Source organism: Rattus norvegicus, chromosome 19 (assembly GCF_036323735.1).
Source record: "Rattus norvegicus strain BN/NHsdMcwi chromosome 19, GRCr8, whole genome shotgun sequence".
NCBI classification, from domain to species: domain Eukaryota; kingdom Metazoa; phylum Chordata; class Mammalia; order Rodentia; family Muridae; genus Rattus; species Rattus norvegicus.
In genome coordinates, this window is record NC_086037.1 from 55,795,549 (window position 1) to 55,816,842 (window position 21,294).

General features: G+C 48.5%; 1 protein-coding gene across 4 annotated transcripts in view; it reads left to right on the forward strand.

Annotated features, from left to right (window-relative positions):
• Nucleotides 1-2,563: 2,563 nt before the first annotated feature.
• St3gal2 (ST3 beta-galactoside alpha-2,3-sialyltransferase 2) overlaps nt 2,564-21,294 on the forward strand; it is a 51,115-nt gene continuing 32,384 nt past the window's right edge. Inside the window, exon 1 of one of the 4 annotated variants that reach the window (XM_039097961.2) lies at nt 2,564-2,691. The gene's annotated coding sequence lies outside the window, so the exon portion shown is untranslated. Of the gene's footprint in view, nt 2,692-3,892; nt 4,100-21,294 lie in introns of those variants that run through there. The other 3 variants (XM_006255627.5, XM_006255625.5, XM_006255626.5) reach the window with 3 other exon arrangements.

Consider the following 21,294-nt stretch of genomic DNA (forward strand, 5'->3'; position numbering starts at 1 on the left):
GCAACCTGAAGTCATTCCACAGAACCTACATAAAGGTGAGAACCAAGTCCACAGAAGTCTCTTCTGATCTCCACACACCCCCATTCACACACACATGCTACATGCTATCATCTAGCTACCTATCTATGATCTATCTATCCATCATCCATCTTCTATCTACTATGTCTGTCTGTCTGTCTATGATCTATCTATCCATCCATCCATCTTCTATCTACTATCTGTCTGTATGTATGTCTGTCTGTCTATGATCTACCTATCCATCCATCTATCTTCTATCTTCGATCTATCTATCTACCTACCTATCTATCATCTATCTACCTATCTATGTATGATCTATCTATCCATCCATATATCTTCTATCTATAATCTATCTACCTACCTATCTATCCATCCATCTTCTATCTATCTACTTTTCTATACATCTATCTACCTGTCTGTCTGTCTATGATCTACCTATTCATCCATCCATTTATCTTCTATCATCTATCTATCTATCTATCGTCTACGAGGCAGAGTCTCCCCATACAGTACTGGCTGACCCAGACCTAGTTTTGTAGACCAGAGTGGCCTCAAACTCACAGAATTCTGCCTGTCTCTGCCTCCTGAATGCTGTGGTTAAAAACACCCACCACCATACCCAGGCTCTCTCTCTCTCTCTCTCTCTCTCTCTCTCTCTCTCTCTCTCTCACACACACACACACACACACACACACACACACAAAACAAATGATGAAAGGAAAAAAGAAAGAAAGAAAGAAAGAAAGAAAGAAAAAAACTAACTAAAACAGAAAGTCTTAAAGAAAAAGAAACCTAGCTAGGTGTAGTAGCACAGCCTTTAATCCCAAAACTGGGGAGGCAGAGTCAGATGGAGCTCTGTGAGTTCAAAGCTAGCTGGGTCAACAGAATGAGTTCTAGGACAGCCAGAGTTACATAGTGAGACCCTGGCTCAAAAGTAAAAAATAATAAGGCTAGGCTGAGACTGCTGAAGAGAATTTTCTCAAGAAAAGTCCCAAGTGAGCCTCAGACACCTGGGGAGAACTGACTTGACTGTCGTCAGGCAGTCGTCAGATGATGGGATTTCTTATTGGAGCCAAAGGGTAGAGAGAATCTTTCTGCCCTGTCCGGGGAAGGACACTGGATTCTTCTTCGGTAATCTGCTAACAGGAACATGGGGGTTGGAAGGATTGTATTACTTAATGACAGCACATGCTGAACACGCACAAGGCTCTAAGTTCAATTCCCAGCATTTTTTTTTTTAAATAAATAGGTGATAGGTGAAAAAGGCAAGGAGACACTTAACAGCTGCCTGTGAGAGTTGTTGCCATTGCAAATTACTGCAATGCAGGGGTGACATTTGTGCAAAAAGGCCTTGGTTGTTAATTTTAAGGGGGGGGGAGAGAGAGAGAGAGAGAGAGAGAGAGAGAGAGAGAGAGAGAGAGAGAGTTAGTTGAGCAGCACTGGGATGGATGACTATGTCCCACCCATCCAACTACCTCTCTCCCTCCCCAACCACCCTCTCTCCCAAGTACCCTCTCTTCCTATAGCCTGGAATGGAGACGGGGATGTAAACAAAGCAGGAAAACATTCCTGAGTCAGTTTTAGTCAGGGTTCAGTGCCTCTGTTAGTCACTTGGCTGCTTGCCCACAGCGTAGGGAGAACTTACCCTTTGCTGCTGGGCAATAGAGGGAGGCTAGAGACTGACCTTTCAGATTCGAAGTAGATGTTTTCCCACCTTTCCAAAACTGAAGTTAGAGACTAGTTAAAGAGGAGGTAAGGATGGGTTTTAATTAGTAACAAACCCTTAGAACAAGAATTTATGAAGAAAAGAACTCAGTTTGGATTCATGCAGAGGTGCTTTTAAAAGGAGGGGGAGTGAGTAGGTGTCAGGACAGGGCTTCCTGGTATCTGTCAGCTGACGACGAAGTTAGAACCTAGCTTCTCATAGAGGCTTGGGGGGCTTAAAGATAGAATGCTTGGGCTGGGGATTTAGCTCAGTGGTAGAGCGCTTACCTAGGAAGCGCAAGGCCCTGGGTTTGGTCCCCAGCTCCGAAAAAAAGAACCAAAAAAAAAAAAAAAAAAAAAAAAAGATAGAATGCTTATCCTTCCTGATGGTCGCATTGTAAAGAAGTAGGTTTTTAGTCTTTGAGATTCTCCCGAGTTCTAGTGTTGTCCCAGGAAACGGATCATGAACCCGGAAAAGATCACCAAGGAGCCTAATCGGAAGCAACCACAATAGGGTCTTTTTATTTAAGCTTAAGCTTGCCTCTCCTCCCCCTCGTCCCAACCCTGACACAGTAGGAAAGTGGAGCCCTGAGCCTAGTCTCAGGCAAGCATTTTTAGAGACAAGAAGTGGGTCTCTAGTCTGGTACACAACTGACTGGGGGCGGGGCATATTATGGCCTTTAACATAATTGGCTGATGCTGGGAGTCAAAGCATAAGTTTAACTTCTGCTTTTCTCTTGATTGGTGGTTGTTAGAAAGTGACGTGTCCTGGGCGGGCTTGTAACCTGGGGGTACAGACTTGTTGGACAATCACCTGGAAACTGGTGCTAGGTACCAGCTTGTTAGTTTACTCGAGTTCACCCTTAAGTCGGGTTCTCTGCGATGGAGTCAGAACCCAAAAGTTTTGGTCAAAGTGCATTGCAGTGTGTATTGGCTCATGTCTAGAATACCAACTCTCGGGAGGCTAAGGTAAGAGGATCCATCATGGAACCCAGGCAGGCCTGGCATATGAAGGGAATTTAAGACTATCTTGGGTTACATAATAAGAGAAAGAAAACACAGACTTAAGATTCTAGGGTCCCGGGCTGGAGAGATGGCTCAGCGGTTAAGAGAACTGTCTCTTCCAGAGGTCCTGAGTTCAATTCCCGACAACCACATGGTGGCTCACAACCATCTGTAATGAGATCCAATGCACTCTTCTGGTGTGTCTCTGAAGATAGCGACAATGTACTCGTATAAATAAAAATAAATCTTAAAAAAAAATTCTAGGGTTCAAGAGCAAATGAACCAGAAGTCGTTTGAGGATCATTGGCCAGTCAGAGACGTTTGGAGAGTGGATGTGTAATCAGTTAGGAACTTCCTAATGGTTCGGAGCTAGGTTTGAAAGTTGAGGAAAGGACTGGCTAACACTGCTGTGGATGAATATTTTAAATGTGTACATGTTACCCTAGAGAATAGGAACCTAAAGGTATCTACGAGTCATTAGTCTGAAGTCAGGAGATGCTCTAATGGATAAGGGTTGTAGGGTGCCCACAAGAAAGACACTTCAAAATTCGAGATGTGCAGTCTCATAGGAGCAAACCCATGTCCACATCGCTGCTGGTGCCCCTCTTTTCAACAGCCTGGACCTAGCGGCCTCACTGCAGCTGCAGCTTGCAGGGCCAGGGCATGAACCCAGCTGGCTCAGGTCGTGGCTCTTGGCAGGAGCAAGTACAAACAGTTCCCTTGAGCTGGGCTTGGCCACAGTTGATCACAGCCCTGTGTGAGAGGCATCCTCATCTTACTCGCATCTTTTGATGAACCAGGTACCAAAGCCTGGCTGGGGTACCACAGACCGCACCTTACTAGGTTTCAGCAGCCCGGAGTCGCGTGGCTGGGAAACTGAAGAAGACGCCCCTTAGTGTTGCGCCTTAACCCCCAAAATCCGGGCAGAACTACAAAGACCATGATCTCAGATATGGGAATGCATTGCTTTCTGGGAGCAATAGTCCCTAATGGAGAGAGCTGCTGGCGGGTCCTGCCAGACCGGACTACATATCCCAGCATGCCTGAGCGAGGGGGGGGACAGGAGGGAGGGGAGAGCCCCGGAGGATGTGAATGGGGAGGGGGCACCGCCCCCTTCCCCCACCCTTCCCTTTAGCTGGGCAGGGGTGGGGGGAGGGGCCGGGCTGAGCTGCAGCCGCGGCGCTCCGGGAGGGCAGGGCCAGGCAAGGGCGGGACTGGCCTGAGGCAGGCGGACAGGAGAGCCGAGAAGCTAACGGGTCCGGGCGCGGGAGGCGGCGGCGGCGGTGGTGGCGGCGGCGGCAGCTTTCTGCACGGGTGGAGGCGGCGGCAGGAGCGGCAAGCATGGCCCGCGCGGCGCCCAGCGCAGACTGAGGTGCGCGGGCGGGATGAGAGAGGGCGGGATGCGGGGCTCCTCGGGCCCGGTGCTGCCCCTACCCTTTTCTGTGCGGGCAGCGGGCTTGGCCCAGAGGCCCAGATCCAGCGGGTCCAGCGCAATAACTTCCCTCGGGTCTGGGCGCCGTGTGGGCGGGGGTCCGATTGCCTTGGCCTCTATCCGGATCCCCGCCTTCTGCTTCTGCACAGCTAGCCGCTCCCAGCCTTTCAGGCGCTCCTGTGACACTCCTTGCTGGCAGCCCCCAGCCTCAGCCCTTGAGTTCTCAGTCCTCGTCCACACTTCCACACCCCAGGTGTTGGTACCTCTAGCCCCTGGCGCTTGGAAACCTGCTCCATCCAGAATCCCCTGCCCCACTTCTCTTGGTCACAAGCTGTCTGCACCATCCTCACTTCTTTCCTCTACCCGTCCGCCTTTCCCCTACCTGGCACTGACCCCTAGCTATGCTCTGTGGCCTAGTTTTCTCTAATTAGACCTGACAGCTTGACCCCCTTACTCCTTTGGAGAAACTGAGGCATGAACCAACAAAAAACTTGCCAGCCCTCTCTGGAGCCTGGCCTGAGCACTGTCCCTTGTCCCTCCTGTTCCTTCCATCGTTTGCCATGTAAGACACGTTACTTACCTCCAGTCATGCCGTGACTGAATCAAACTTCCCAGCCCCATATACAACTCCGGCCCGGGCTCCTATAGGTGTCCCCTTGTTTAGTTCTTCCACTACTTTTGTTGTCCCTGCTTTGCATAGCTTTGCTTAGCTTTCTGCCTGGAGAGGAGTCTCCGTCCCTTTGCTGCTGGTTCAAGTTAGCCTTTCTGTTTCTCTCTTGCAAAGAGCATCCTTCTCCTCCCATTTTGCTTCTTGTTTTCCATCTGTTACACTAAGAAGAATTCAGGAAACCCTGGGGCCCCCGGGGAAGTAGCCATTCCTAGTCAGTAACCCATACTCTACCCCGTCTACAAATGTCTAGAAACTGGCCATTTCTTCCTCATGCTTCGTGGTCTCAGAAGTCTAGGTTGGAAGGGACCATTTACCTTTATGGAGATGGTGGCATCGGAAGACTCTGGTCACCTTTCTAAGCTAATCTGGCTTCTGCTGCTAACTTTGGAGGGGGTTGCCCCTTCTGAGAGGGATGCCTGATGAGTGCTCCTAGCACTTTGTGGAGGAAGGCACTGTGCTTGTAGGCGGTGATCTCTAGTTTAGTTCTGGTGCGTCTGAGTTGAAGAGGGAGGGAGGGTACACAGATTTGCTTGTGTGATTCAGTTTTTGTTTGTTTGTTTGTTTGTTTGATTGATTGATTTCTGTCCTCTTCCTTCAGCCGATTTTCCCTTGGGTCACACTTTTCTTCCCGCATCTCCAGTCTCTCAGAGGGTAAGGGAGGGAGGGGAACCTGTGAGCCATCAGGGAGGGAGGAGATTCTTCAGAAGTTTGTAAGGGTCCAGCGTGAGCAGTCTTGATCTGAACCAGATGGTTCTCTGCTCCCACGTGGTCCTTCCTATGCTCCCTGCCCCCCTTGGCTGTGAATAGGATGCTTTTAACCTTGTAACTTGAGAATGGAGAAGGGAGGCCAGGGGGCCAACTGTCTGTGTGAATGTTTATATCTAAATGTGCACACTGTGCAAGCTTGCTAGGGGCCCATGGGAGTGTCGGTGCCCCCACAGACCACTGTAGAGTTCTGTGGCATGCTGATAAGCCCTAGACACTTTGAGAGCCCAAATGATAGAACTAGTTTTGAAGCTCGTAAGAGTCATCCTGAGTCAGGCATGGTGGCCACCTCTGATATACCAGCATTCAGGATAACAAGAGGATTGCCATTTCAAGGGATCCTAGGCTATGCAATGAGAACTTGTTTCAGAAACTCCAAAAAGGGGTCTATAGATGTACCTGCCAAACAAGACTGGGGGCCCGAGTTCAATCCCTGGAACCCAAATAAATTGGAAGGAGAGAACTGACTCCTCCACACACAAGTCAGCGCATGTATGCACATGTATGTATTGTATACCCTCATTATGTGTCTCCCCATTTGAGTTCTCCCCTTAAGCCTGGTTTCAGGGCATGCATTCTTTGTCTTGTTCAGGGCGTGGGTGAAATAAGGCAGCTTGGCTCCTTCCTTAGGGTGAGTTCTTTTCTCAAAGGCTCGAATCATTTTTGTGTGTGTCTGAGCATATGCGTGTGGGTGCCAGAAGAGGGTGTCACACGCCTAGGAACTGGAGTTTCCGGTGGTTGTAAGACACCTACTGTGGGTGCTGGGAGCAAACGTTGGTCCTCTCCAAGAGCAGCAAGTGCCATCTGAGCCATCTCTCCAGCCCTGAGGGGCTTTTTGTTGTTGTTGTTGTTTTTGTTTTTAATAGCAGAAGGTGATTAGGAAATACTGTGTGAGGAGGAGGGTGGGAAATGGATTCCTTGGTTATTCTGTAGGATGTTTTGTTTGCTTTGTAGTTGGTTTTATGTATTTGCATTTCGTTTTGTTTTTGGATACAAGGACTTAACCTGCATTGAGGCTGTCTTCAGATTGGATGCCTGGCTGAAGGTGGACTTGAACACCTGATTCTCTTGCCTCTGTGGCAGGAGTTCTAGGATCGCAGGTGTGCACTCTAATGCTGAGCCGCGCACTTGATCGTGTGGAAATTCTTTAAATACATCTCCATTTCTGAAGTGGTATCTTACTGGGTAGCCCTGGTTGTCCCGGAACCTACCGTGTAGTCTTACGATGCAGCTTGGAATTTTCATTTTCAATTTCCTGTTTCTGTCTGCTGCCTGGAGGTTCCAGATTTGTACCGCTGTGCCTCAAGTACGGAGGCTTATGATTAAGGTCTAGGGTTGGATTCTTTGTACTTTCCAGGTCTGGAAATCACCTGGAGAGTTGGTTAAGGCACACATACTCCAGAAGAGGGCATTGGATTCCCCCATTACAGGTGGTTGTGAGCCACCATGTGGTTGCTGGGATTTGAACTCAGGACCTCCGGAAGCGCAGTCAGTCCTCTTAATCACTGAGCCATCTCTCTAGCCCGGGGCTAGCATTTGAAAGACACTGTCTTGAGCCTTTATTATCGTTGCATGGTTAGCTAATCCAGACAGATGGAAAGTCTTAAGAAAGACTTCTACCTTATTTCCCCCACCAAGCCTTGTGTGGCAGCTGTGCCTGTTAGCCTTGTTCTTTCATTCTGGCGCTGCCCAGGGCTAGGCTAAGTGAAAGGCCTGACTTGGGGTGGTTCGGGGGAGGGAGTGAACTGTCAGTCCCACTATGACCACAGTCCCATTGTTCTTGGAAAAAAGACCTCATGACCAAACAGGATGTTTAGGAACCAGGACTTTGGAAAAGGGTGGCCGCCCATATACAGTAGAGCAGGAACTTAGACAGACCTTGTCTGTTCCATGTAGATTTTCCAGACTTGAGAGGATCAGAGAGTGCCCGCCAGGTGAAGTCCTGTTATGGCTGCACACTGGACAAGGTGCCCAGGAATCTGGAGTTTAGACAAGCCAGAGGAGTCTCAAGGTGTTTTGAAAATGTTTTCTCTTTACAGGTCAATGAGACGTAGATAGAGATCTATAGGGAAAATGTATACAGGCAGAGAAAGATCCAGGTAGGGTTAGTGAGGGCAAAAGGACTCCTGATTTCAGCCGGTCTTAAAGCAGTCCTTCTAACAGCTCTAGTCGCAGACTCACTGCGTGCTCACTGCTGGCCCAGCACTGCAGTGGATGCCTCAGGATGTCAGGGCTTCCTCCTGGCAGTGCAGCAAGGTTGGCATTGGTGCCGGCATTTCATACGTGAAATTTAAAGCAAAACATCCAGGCCCGGGGAAAGACTGTGAGTTATGAAGAGCTTGCCCTGCGGAGGACCTGAGTTAAAGTCCTAGCACCCGCATAAAGAACTGTCAGAGGGGCTGGTGAGATGGCTCAGTGGTTAAGAGCACTGACTGCGCTTCCAGAGGACCTGAGTTCAATTCCCAGCAACCACATGGTGGCTCCCAACCATCAGTAATGGGATCTGATGCCCCCTTCTGGTGTGTCTAAAGGCAGCTACAGTGTACGCATATAAATAAATAAAAATAATAAAAAAATTAAAAAAAAGAAAGAAAATAAAGAAATGTCAGGCGTAGCACTGCATACTGGTCATCCCAGTGCAGGAAGTGCAGATGCAAGAGGATTCCTGAGGCTCACTGGCCGGCCAGTCCAGTCTAATGGGTGAGCTCCAGGCCAATAAGAGACCTGCCCAAAGGAGGCAGATGCTCTACACACACACTGACACATGCATTCATATAGATGAATTCATAAAAACAGGCATGGTAGTGCATGTGTGCACAGAAAGCAGGAGGGTCCCACATTCAGGGTCAGTCTGGGCTGTGTCTCAAGACCCCATCTAAAGAAACCAAAACAGGGGTTGGGGATTTAGCTCAGTGGTAGAGCGCTTGCTCTGGGTTCGGTCTTTAGCTCCAAAACAAACAAACAAACAAACAAACAAACAAAAAAGAAACCAAAACAACAAAAGTTAACAAGAGCAAAGTATACATAGCAAATTTGTTTTAATTTAATCATAGTTGTATACATGCCTTGAAGACCCAGGTGAACTATCCAATTTTTATGCTTGGCTCGAGGAAGCATAGACAGCTGTGTAGAAGTAAGATTGAGCCAAAAAAAAAAAAAAAAAAAAAAAACCAAAAAACAAAACAAAACCAGGCTGGCTTGGAGCTGGAGAGATGGTTCAGTGGTTAAGAGCATCGGTTGTTCTTCCATAGGACCCAGGTTCAGTTCCCAACACTTACAGGGCACCTTACAACTGTCTGTGACTTAGGTTCCAGTAGATCTGATTTCTCCCTTCACACAGACCGTACACGAAATGCACATAAAAATAAAACATAAATTATTTAAAAAAAACAAACAAAACAAAGAACCCAAAAGCTGACCTAATGCCTGTCAGCCGCTTTGCTTACCCTGTGATAGCAATCCTTTTTTTTGGGGGGGGTGGGGGTGGACATAGGGCAGAGGACTTTCTTTATGGATATGTATGTTGCTATGAGACAAGGTGGACCAGACAAAGGTTACTTTAGCAAAAAAAAAAAAAAAAAAAAAAAAGTCCTAATTTGTTGTTGTTCGTTCATTTCTTGGAGTTCTAGTCCCTACAGTTTGTCTTGGGGAAAGAGACCAAGTTTCTTTGACTGTTTTTGAAGGGAAAAAGAAGGACAAAGAAATGAGAACAGGGGTTGGGGATTTAGCTCAGTGGTAGAGCGCTTGCCTAGTAAGCGCAAGACCCTGGGTTTGGTTCTCAGCTCCAGGAAAAAAAAAAAAAAAAGAAAAAGAAAAAGAAAAAGAAATGAGAACAAGGGGTTGGGGATTTAGCTCAGTGGTAGAGCACTTGCCTAGCAAGCTCAAGGCCCTGGGTTCAGTCCTCAGCTCTGAAAAAAAAAAAAAAAAAAAAAAAAAAAAGAAATGAGAACAAAGAGAAAACCAGTAAGAAATGTTGCTTCTGAGAGCTTCACTTCAGAGTATTCTTTTGATAAGAAAGGGCTCTCCTGGACGGCTGTGAGGTGGCAGTTAGACTCCTGATTTGGGACGTCCCCTTCAGGGTCTCAGAGGGGTTATAACAGGAACTTCATGAGCGCAGTGCGGTCTCTAGGAATCTAGAATCTGTGCCCAGATTCCCATCCCAGTCTGGGCCATACGCTTCCCAGTGGTGGGGGCAGCGTCTGAGGGCAGGAGACGCATCCCCTCCAGACTCTATTTTAGAGAGCGGGAAAATAGATACTGGAGATGCTCTAAGAGACTGACCCAAAAAGTGCCAGGAAGGACTCGAATTGGCAAGTGGCAAGGGGGTTATCGTGACAGGTTTGTGAGCTGTCCAAGGGCAGCCTGATAGGCAACCTGGTCTGACTGGGTCATCAGGGGACAAGGAGGAGAGGGATGATACAGAGAGCAAGATAGTGCCTGAGGAGGATGTTATGAAGGCTGGGCTTGGCAGTAGGGACGGAAAAGGGGTGACCGGGAGGGGTTGAGAAAAGTCAGTATCGTCTTCTGGAAAAATACTCCCCGGAGTCTGACATTTTTGACGCCTGAGGTTGGCTCTTTTAGCTGAACGGGACCACCCAAGAGGACGGTTTGCAGGAGATAATGCGGCCTGTTCTGTAGAAGCTGAGTGTGACTGCCAACAAGCAGTGTACCTAGCATCTCCCTCAGTGTTTTCACTCCTGATCCGGCCGTCTGAGGTTCGGTGCCTACAAGCCGCATAGTAACCTGAGAGCAGCTGAGGCTTTCTAACCAGCACTTGAATTTCTCACCTCCTCTCTTTAAGCCTAGCTAGGATGGTCGGGTGTCCCCCCCCCCCCCCTTCTCTCAGTTTCTGTACCCCAGCCTCCCTTCCCATCAGCCTCTCTGTCCACCCCCTGTTCCTGCATACCTTAGGAGCTAAAGGGCCTGGCCCATTTCTCTGGGGACTTGTATTTTCTTGCTCTTTGCTCAGAGTGTGTGTTAATAAGTCTTTCTTAACTAGTAGGGTCGAATTCTTCAAGTAGTGTTTCTCGAGGAGGAAAGAAATCTCAGCCTCGGCTGCAGAATGCATTCTCTTCCTGCACCACGCAGGGCTCACCAAGGGACAGCTGCCTGGGTCCCTGGCCAGCCGTTCTCAAGTACTTCTTGCTGCTTATTTATAAATCATTATTGTAATTACAACATATTGTCAATCGAGCATTCGTGTTGCCATCACAGACCTCGTCTAGGGCTCTAGGGCACAGCTGGGCTCGGAGCCACTCTGGATTTCTAGCTAAGCCCTGGGGAAGTTCCTCTTGTGGGACAGAGCAGCAGGGTGGGAACAGGGTCCACTCTAGTGGCACGCCGAAGAACGTACCAGAGCAGAAGGCTGTCTTCCTGGAGTAAAGTGGGGTTGTTTTTGTCAATTCAGATCTCTGTGATATCTCCTTGACTTTTCGTGTGGAATTGAGAGAGGAAGTCGTGGGAAGGGAGAAGCGAAAACAAGAAGGGGAATGTAATTTTTGCTTCTTTTGATGTGGTCCCTAAAATTGTTTAAAGATGTGTCTTCTTGTTCTTATATTTTTGGTTGTGAGCCTAGCCTTTAACGGCTGAGCCATCTCTCCAGCCCGTGTCTTCTTGTTCTTAATTGTGTGTCTGCTTGTGCTTGTGTGTCTGCACGTGGGTATGCCCACACAGGTGCCAATGCCCACAGGGGTCAGTCAGTTCTAAGCTGCTTAGCGTGGGTTCTGGAAAGGGAACTTGCTTCTTCGGTAAAACCAGGCGTTTCTTAATCACCGAGCCGTATCTCCTGCCCATGGATGCTAACCTTTTATTTGTACAATATCCATATTAACGTAGCACACATCATTCTGGTATAAGATACTGAAAAGCAGCCAGGAGGTGGTGGCACACGTCCTTGATCCCAGCACCTGGGAGGCAGAGGCACCAAGAGTTTTGAGGTTCATCCTGGTCTTCAGAGTGAGCTCCAGGATAGCCAGGGCTACACAAAGAAACCCTGTCTACAAACATACACACACACACACACACACACACACACACACACACACACACACACGAACAAAGAAGATGTTGAAAATCTTTTTTTTTTTTTTGGTTCTTTTTTTCGGAGCTGGGGACCGAACCAGGGCCTTGCGCTTCCTAGGTAAGCGCTCTACCACTGAGCTAAATCCCCAACCCCAAATGTTGAAAATCTTAAGGAGTTCTCCTCAGCCTGGCATTTTCCTTCAGGCAGCGTGTCATGAGAAGGGTTATTCTTGCTGAGGTGTTGGAAGAAGGTAGCTGTTCTGCCTCTGTGCTGGTCTTTACCCAGCAGGCCTTGGTTTCTCCTGTGGCTTGGAGTATGAACTGGGTCCACTGGCATCCTTTTGTTTTGTTTTTCTTTTCTTTTTTTTCGGAGCTGGGGACCGAACCCAGGGCCTTGCGCTTGCTAGGCAAGTGCTCTACCACTGAGCTAAATCCCCAACTCCTTGTTTTGTTTTAAGACAGGCTCGTCTCATCTCAGTGTGCTGTGTAACCCAGACTGGCTTCAAACTCATGGTCCCTGTGTGTCTGTCTTCTATGCCACCCTGTCCAGCAGCATTTTGTTTTCTCTTTTTTCTTGCCTTCTCTTTTGATTGGGATCAGAATGAGGCTATGCCAGACAGCTACATAAGCCCACTTTCTGCTATGTGGTTAGGGCTGAGGCTGTCCTCAGGCATAGGCTTCTTGACTTCTGAAAGAGCAGCATTGTGAGGCTCACAGGACATAACCTGGGGACCCCCCAGGAGCAACCCTCACTGCTCAACCTCTCTTGCTGTGAATCTTTGAGGTGTGGGAGGAGTCCCAGCCCTGTGGAGAGGCCCCAGCCCCTCAGCCTTAGCAGGTCAGCGGCCTTCAGAGAAGGGAAATCAGCAACAAATACAAACAGCTAATTGGTCTAGAGGGAACTGCTCTGGCAGGAAAAATCAACAAGTTATTTGTTTCTGTGGTTAAGGGGAGTGTGTAGGTGATGGTGCTGGAAGGGAAGAGGGGGAGAAAGGGGGATTGTGGGAGTGATCCAGGTAAGAGAGTTGAAGGGGTGAGACGGGGACCTCCTTGCTCCTGCCTCCCCACTAGCCTAGCCCCTCTCCCACAGTGCCTCCCCAACCCTCCTCCCTCCTGCTTCTTTCCATAGGCTTCCTTTGCTTTCGAAAGAAATCCTGCAAAAGTAGACTAGTAGACTGCTGGGGTCTCTTGTCTCTGACCCCCATTCCCACCCATATTCAATTAAAGGCCCAGTACCAGCTGTTGCGGTACGTGGTGACTGGGAGATAAAATGCCAGGAGGAAATTAAAGTTTCCAGGAGCCTATACTGAGTCCAGAACAGATAGTAGCTCAAGGGGATGTGGTGAGGGAGGCCTGGGAGGTACTTTGTGTTCAGCTCTCTTGTTCTTTAAAGGCCCACGGGGTTTTCTGTAGCTGGCCATCGCTGTTTTTCCCTTCCCCAAAGGGACTGATGTTCCCATGGACCTGTGCCTGTGTTAGCTTCTGGCTTGTTCTTCAGTATTACTTAGGGGAATGCCCTGGGTGCTAGGGGGTGGGGAAATTATTCTAAAGATTTATTTATTTGTGCGTGCGTGCGTGTGTGTGTGTGTGTGTGTGTGTGTGTGTGTGTGCGTGTGTGCGTGCGCGCACGTGCATGTCTGTCTGTCTGTCTGCCCACCCATCTGCTTGCCTGCAGAAGCCAGAGGTCAGTTCCCCAGGAGCTGGGGTTCCAGGCGATTATGAGCTGCCCAGTGTGGGTGCTAAGAACCATATTCCAGTTCTCTTTAAGAGTAGCAATGGCTTGCAACGGTGGAGCCATTTCTCAAGCCCCAGACATGAGTTTAGACTCAGAAAACTGAAGAGGGTAAGAATGGTGGACACTGTTTTAGAGTAAGAAGCTATTTCTCAGGCTACTGATAAATAGTTTCTGTCAAGGGGGGTCAGCTCAAGGCTGGAGTTGTAGGCATTTGATGAAGCTACGTCATTCAGCCTCTGAAAAGCAAGACACACTTGACCATGAAGCCATATGGGAAAACCTCTTGGATGAATGTGAGTTCTGATCTCAAGTAGGAAACCTTGTGGCATACATAGGGGACACTCGGCCATCTACATTCTGAGAGATGACTCTTCCAACCCATACTGTAGTCTTGGCAGGTTTTTCCCCTTTTTTTTTTTTTGTGGGTTTTTGTTGTTTGTTTGTTTGTTTGTTTTGTTTTGTTTCTCAAGATAGAGTTTCTCTGCGTAGCCCTGGCTGTCCTAGAAAGCCCTCTGTAGACCAGGCTGGCCTTAAACTCAGAAATCCACTTGCCTCTGCTTCCCAAGGGCTGAATTAAAGGTGTGCTCCACCACAATCTATCTGGCAACTCTTATCTATCCCTGATCTTATGTAGAGCGGAGAAAAGCCAACTGCAGCCTTCAGTCTTCCCCTGGAGACTTGGGATATTGCAAAGAGGAAGTTCAATTTCAGCACAGCAAAACTTTTTACTTCAGGGTTGAGTTTTGTTTAAATACCATTAATTCTCTACAGTGTTTTGTGACCCAAAGCAAATCACTGTTCCCCTGTGGAATTCAGAATTCACATGTAAATAAAGATTTCAGAGGGCTTCTGAGAAGTTCACTCTCAAGCCATCTGGTCAAGCCAACAGAGAAGGAACATTCTGAGTAGGAGGGTAGAGTGGGAGCCCAGAATGCACTGGGTGACCAGACGTCTGCAAGTTGGTTTGACCTTCCTCTTAACCTTCGTGGATGCAGTACGCAGCAAACAGGCAGTTCTGGCTTCTGCAGAGCACGTAGACTCCTGAAGCTGGAGGAGCTGCTGCCCCGTTGTCAGTGCCTCATCCACCTCCAGTCCCTACTGTAGTCTGGGGTTTGGGTAGAAAGGTTCATCCCTTCCTTAGGCTGGCCACCCATACGTGCTGGAAGCTAATTCATATGTCTTGTTTATTCGTTTCAAGTTTTCTGTTGTTGTGATTGTTTCTCAAGACAGGGTTTCTCTGTGTAGCCCTGGCTGGCCTAGAATTTGCTCTGTAGACCAGGCTGGCCTTGAACTCAGAGATCTGCCTACCTCTGCCTCTCCAGTGCTGGGATTAAAGGCATGGCCACCACCAGCACGGGGCTTCTCTGTTCTTCTTTACACTGGACTCTGCTCCGGCCAGGTTTTCCTTAAGCCCATGTGGGAGGTGGGATCACAGATGGATCATAGCAGGTACAATGTCTGCCAGTATTTGAGAACCTGCCTGGCATGGGCACTGCTAGGATCTCAGTAGAGGAGGAAGGTGTGAGAGGAAGGGCTATATAAGGATGTAAAGTCCAAACACAAAAACACAGGGAAGCACAGCATTCTTGGGTCTTTTTCCAAGGAGGTGGGACAGAGAACTAAAGGGTCCGGCCAGACAGGCCCTCTGTGCCCCACCCCGCCAAGGAGGGGAGGTAAGTTTTTGTGCTGGGCTGGTCACAGAGGATTGTGTCTGCCTGAAAGTGTGGGAGGGCTTGTTCTCTGCAGCTTGGCAGCTTGCTAGGGGGTCAGTGTGATAAGGAAGAAGAAACAGATCCCTTGGTTTTTACACGCAGACAGCTGCCCGCTCTGGGCAGCCCAGCAGTTCCTGACAGTCTATTGTGCGGCTCCTCTGGCTTCAGCCCAGCTGGGGTTCCCTGCCTGGCTGCTAGCTTCCTTTCCCATCTGGGGTCAACTGAGGTCTTCACTGTGGGGTGACTCACTCAGTCCTGATCTTGATCTAGAAGTTTGAAGCCACCTTAGGAGAGAGGTCAGCCTGTACAGCAACTCCCACACCTACCGGCCTCACTTTACAGTGCTTGGTGCCTGTTTTGTCTTAATCTGTTGTTATCATTTTGAGGTACAGGTATGATGGAGGGTGGGGGTCAAACCACAGCTTGTGTGTGACAGTTGGAGGACACTTTTGTGGACAGTACTCTCCTTCCATATTTACATGGGTTCCAGGGATGGAATTCAGGTTGTCAGGCTGGAGTGGTAATTACCTTTACCCACTGGTTTTGCTTCGATGTAAAAGGCTGGCCCGGCCTTTCTTTTCTTTTCTTTTCTTTTCTTTTTTTTTTTTTTTTTTTTTTTTTTTTGGTTCTTTTTTTCGGAGCTGGGGACCGAACCCAGGGCCTTGCGCTTCCTAGGTAAGCGCTCTACCACTGAGCTAAATCCCCAGCCCCTGGCCCGGCCTTTCTAACTTTGGAAAAGATTGTCCTTGAATGACAATGTCCTTGTGCTCTTCTGTCCTCTGCCTCCCAAGTGTTTTTGATTACAGGTGGCTTGGCTTGGTTTGGTTTAAGGGCTCTGCTGTTCAGCTGGGCAGACCTGATGAGGACTGGCAGATGTTTGTGGAGTCCCACCTTTGCTCTGGAGCATTCAGGGATGTGGCTGTTCCTGGGTGGGGTGGGTATCATCTGGTTTAGGATATTACGACATGGCTAGATATTAAAGGGCACGGGTACGGGGGATGTGGCCTGATGATAAAAACTCCTGCTTTATGTACTCAGGGCCCTACGTTCAATTCCTGGAAGAAATGGGGAAGGCCAACTTGATTTCAGTCTCCAGAAGAGGGGAGGGGACACAAACAAACACATTTTTTCCTATTGAGTTTTCCCTGTGGTTGGGGGCTTCTGGCAGGGGTTACTAATGGTCCCAGGCCTGTCTAGAAGGCCATACATACCACAGCCAGCTTTAAGGAGTGTAGGTTTGAGTAGTGGCCCTGGTTGGGAAAGGACTTTGGTCCTGGCCAGAACCAAGATATTACCAGGAATCCTAGAACATCAGCTCCCAGACCATTGCTGCTCTCGTGAGCCTCTGGGCTGGGCTGACTTAGGAAGCACATGGTATTTAAGTACAAGTTCAGGACATTGTTTTTAGGTATGGTAGCAAGTGATACAATTAAGGGGCTTTCTAAAATTGCTTAAGAAATGGAAAATGGGGGGTTGGAGATTTAGCTTAGTGGTAGAGCGCTTGCCTAGGAAGCACAAGGCCCTGGGTTCGGTCCCCAGCTCCGAAAAAAAGAAAAGAAAAGAAAAAAAAAGAAATGGAAAATGATTGTGCATGTATGTGTATGACACTGCATCAATCGGACTTCAGTTATAAAAATCTGCCTTACTGAGGCTGGAGAGATGGCTCAGTGGTTAAGAGCACTGGCTGTTCTTCCAGAGGTCCTGAGTTCAATTCCCAACAAGCACAAGATGGCTCACAAAAATTTAAAATGGGATCTGATGCCCTCTTCTGGCACACAAGTGTACATGCAGATAGAGCACTCATGTACATTGAATAAATAGATAAATAAAGAGATAAATAAAATCTGCCTTGCTAGGAGTGGCGATGCATCCTTTTGATCCCAGCACTTGGGAGGCAGAGACAGGTAGATCCCTGTGAGTTCAAGGCCAGCCTGATCTACATCTCAAGTTTCAAGATAGCCAGCGCTACATAATTACATAATAGACCTTGTCCAAAACAAAAATTCACCTCACTTACCCAGACATGATGGCACACAAGTGTAATCCCAGTACTGGGGAACTGGAGGCAGAAGCATTAGCTGTTCAAGGCCTTATTCAGTCACAGAATCAGTTTGAGAACAACCTGGGATACATGAGACTGTCTCAAGAAGAAGAGAGAACCCACTTTAAAGTGCCCTTTGATTAAAGGGGAACTCTTGGTTCATCATAAGTTATGATTGGCCCCACCCTCCCAGCATCCTTCCTGGGCTTGCTAGAGAGAATCCTAAACTGAGACTCATGCTCAGTCCTGGCCTAGCCAAGTCCTGGGCTGAGTGCATTTGCTGCTTTTATCGGCTAGGCCTGGCTGGGTTGCATCACACAGAGTAATGTGAAGAGAGATGAGTCTCTAAAGGAAAGCTGCTCATTATGAAGACGTTGTATATTAAAGTGTCCAGTATGCCTTTGGGGCCACGGAGTCCTGATGACAGTTTTGTGAACTTTTACATCAGTAATCACAGTAGATTTATTAGTTTATCATCTTAAAATTGAATGTTGGTGTGGGGCATTGGTGGTGCACACCTGTAATCCCAGCACTTGGGAGGCAGAGACAGGGGGATCTCTGAGATCAAAGCCAGCCTGGTCTACAGAGTGAGTTCCAGGACATCCAGGGCTACATAGAGAAACCAGTCCTCAAACACCAAAACAACAATGATAACAACAATAATAATAGAATGCTAACAAGGACACATCTATAATCACAGGACTCAGAAGATAAATCTAGAAGATCATGTATTCAAGGCCAGCGTAGACTACATAGGAGTTCAGGTCAATCTCAACTATGTAGCAAGAACCTCTCAAAATAACCAAATGTTAGCAGGGCCTGGTGGCACACTTCTGTGATCTGGGCACTTGGAAAGAGGCAGAGGCAGGAGGATTGGGAGTTTAAAGGGCAGCCAGGGTGAGATTTTGTTGAAAATGAACGGCGGACTTTGTTAAAACAACGCCCCAAGTAGGTGAAGAATGAAGATAAGAACCAGTGTAGCTTTAGGGGTTCAGTATCCGGTGGCAAGTTTTAGGGAGGATCCACTTCCCTGTCCTGATGCTCATTCAGAAAGAGTCATTCTTTTCACACACTGCAAGAAGCTTCACTAACATAGGCCAGTTATAGCAAATGGCTCCTTCCTCCTGAGCCCCAGCATAGTGTTTGGTGGCTGGTGGCTGGTGGCTGGTGTCTGAGAAGTGACCTTTGCTGATGAGGGCTTCAACCAGGTCCCAGGAAATAGGATTTGGGCCAGCTCTGCCTGTATTCTACCCTGAGGCCAGCTCCCTCCCTCTTTGTTTATTGCAAGGCCTATCAGGATGTGGCTGTAGGGATATCATACTTTCTAGAATTTTCTGGGGATTTCCTACTGGGGACTGTTGTGCCCCTCTGGTGTCTTTGAAATAGAACATCCAGGACAGTGAGACAGATTTGAGCAGAGACAAAACTCCCCGCCCCCCGCCCCCCCCCCCCCCCGAGCCTCAGTTCTCTGTCTCTTCCAGTTTGAGAGATTTTGAACTAGCTTGCCTCAGCCAGGGAATTCTGAGATCTCAGCAGTGTACCCTAGGTTTTGAGCTTCAGGCTTGGCAAGAGGAGACCTCAAGTTCAATCCTGAATAGGCTTCTTGCCTTAGCCGGGTGGCTGCGCCTGGGCTCAGAGAGAACATTCCCGTGAAGGACTTTGGTCTATTTGAGGACATGAAATTTTATATTAACACAGTGCTGGAGGACAGGACCCGGGAGCTCTGGGGCAGTTCTCGCCGGCCCCTCCTCAAACAGTGAGGTTGGCTTCACTGAGCGAATTCCTTCTTCATCATACCCATTTCCCTGGCAGGAATCTTCCCTTCTCTTCCGATGTTTGCAGCCAGCCAGTTCTTCCCGCCTGCACAGTCTGCCACAACTGCAGGTGTATTCTATCTGCCCGCTAGCTTTGTGCCCAGGGCCTGGCCTGGCTCAATCCCCCTGTCACCTTAGGCTGACGTGCAGAATCTCTTTCTGCCTGTGCTTCCTCCAAAGTTCACGACCATTACATATTTGATAGGAGTTTGTGAGATTAGCAGAGGGAGGACAACAGGCATTGTCAAGCTCACCACACAGACGGAGGTCCTGAGGCTAAATCAGAAAGGCGCGATTTACCTGAAGACACACAGCTGAGTAGCAGAGGCAGCCCCGGAGGCTGGAAGGGAGGTCTTTTTTGTTTGCTTGCTTGCTTTTTTTTTTTTTTTTTGGTTCTTTTTTTCGGAGCTGGGGACCGAACCCAGGGCCTTGCGCTTCCTAGGCAAGCGCTCTACCACTGAGCTAAATCCCCAACCCCTAGCTTTTTTTTTTTTTTTTTTTTTTTTTTTTTGAGATGGGGCCTTATGTAGCTTAAGTCAGTTTCAAGCTAACTCTGGAGCTGAGGGTGACCTTGAACTCCTGACCCTTGTGTGTAACAAGAGCAGGGATTGCAACTGCGAGGTCTTTTGTTTCTACTGTTGACTATAAAACGTCTGTCCTGGGCTTGGGAGGGAACTCAGTGGGAAAAGTGCCTGCCCAACCATCTGAGTTAGGATCCCGGCACCCTGCTGTTTTTTAAAAGCCAGGAGTAGTTGCACACCCTCTATAACTTCAGCGTGTGGATCATGGTGTGTGCGTGAGGCAGGGGGATCCTCAGAGCCTGCTGGTTCCCAGTCTTGTCAGTTAGTTGGTATGTGATAGGGGTGTCAGTGAGAGACCCTGTTGTAAAATATGTTAGAGAGCAGTAGAGGTGGACACCCACTGTTACCCTTTCGCACGCTCACACACAAGTGCTGAGGTGATAACACTCCAGGCCTCAATGACACTCGCTGGACCCGACTCTGTGCTGCTCCCAGGTCAGCTGTGTCTGGGGTCTCAGATGTTGGAAATCCTTGTCATAGTCTAGATGATAAAGTCTGTTTTCCGGGTGTCATTGTCAATGGTCTGAAGTCCGTGTCCCCAGTCCACCCCATTTGTCAGCGTTCATGCCAGCGTTCATGGGTATCATTTTGGTCAGGAGCTCAGAACTTAGGACAGATCCAGGAATGGGGGTGGTCCTTGTGGATGGGCAGTGGAGACCGGGAGGACCCCTTTCTTCCCGAAACCTGAATTTTCTCACCTGGAGGTGAGGGCCTGAAGCAAGGAGAAGGTCCCCTTTGTGTCTCCTCATAGCAGCTGATGCTGCCACTTTCCAGAAGTGCGAAAGTGATAACTTAGCAACTGGGAGCCTTGTGGGACAGATCACAGCATATCATCACCTCCTCAGTGAAGAGGAAGAGTGTCAGAAGAGGAAAAGAGGAAAAGTTCAAGCTGGGCCTCTGCCCCAACTCTGCCATCTGGGGATGAAAGGAAAATCTGGGCACAGGGCAGAGGGGCTTTGGAGAGCCCCTTGCAGGGTGGTTCTAGAACATACCACATGGCTGCCTGTAGGAAAAGTCTATGTTCTCCTGCTCTCTCTTGCTCTCTCTTTCTGTCTCTCTCTCTGTCTCTCTCTGTCTCTCTGTCTCTGTCTCTCTCTCTCTCTCTCTCTCTCTCTCCCTCTCTCTCTCTCCCTCTCTTTCTCTGTCTCCATTTCTGGCTCTTTTTTAGAGATTTATTTATATATAAGTACACTGTAGCTGTCTTCACGCACACCAAAAGAGGGCACCAGATCCTATTACAGATGGTCATGAGCTACCATGTGGTTGCTGGGAATTGAACTCAGGACCTCTGGAAGAGCAGCCAGTGCTCTTAAGCACTAAGCCATCTCTCCAGCCCCCCGGCTCTCTTTCTAAGCAGGATCTTGCTGTGTAGTGCCTGCTGGCCTTGGATTTTCAGTGATCTCTCTAAGGCTTGGAGATTACAGGCATGTGTTACCACATCCTAGCTCAAGAAAGTGTTGAAGGTCTCTGCTGGCAAAATGGTGGCTGAGCAAGGGCCCCAACTCTATCTCTTTCATTCCTTTCACTGAGTTGCTTTCTGCCTCCACTCCGGAGAGGCATGGATGTAAAGCAGGGCCTGGGGATTGGGGTTGACATTGCTTCTCCTAAAGCTTCCGGTCCTAGCATGGGTGCAGACATCTTTGAGTTTTTATTAGGCTAACTGCCACAGGCTGACCTTTCCCAAAGTCTTTACTAAATATAAGAGGAGAACAAAAGACAGCTAAAGATAGGGTGTTCAGAGAATACAGCAGCCTGGCCCACGGAGTACAAGTCACCAGTCTGTTCCAAGGATTTGG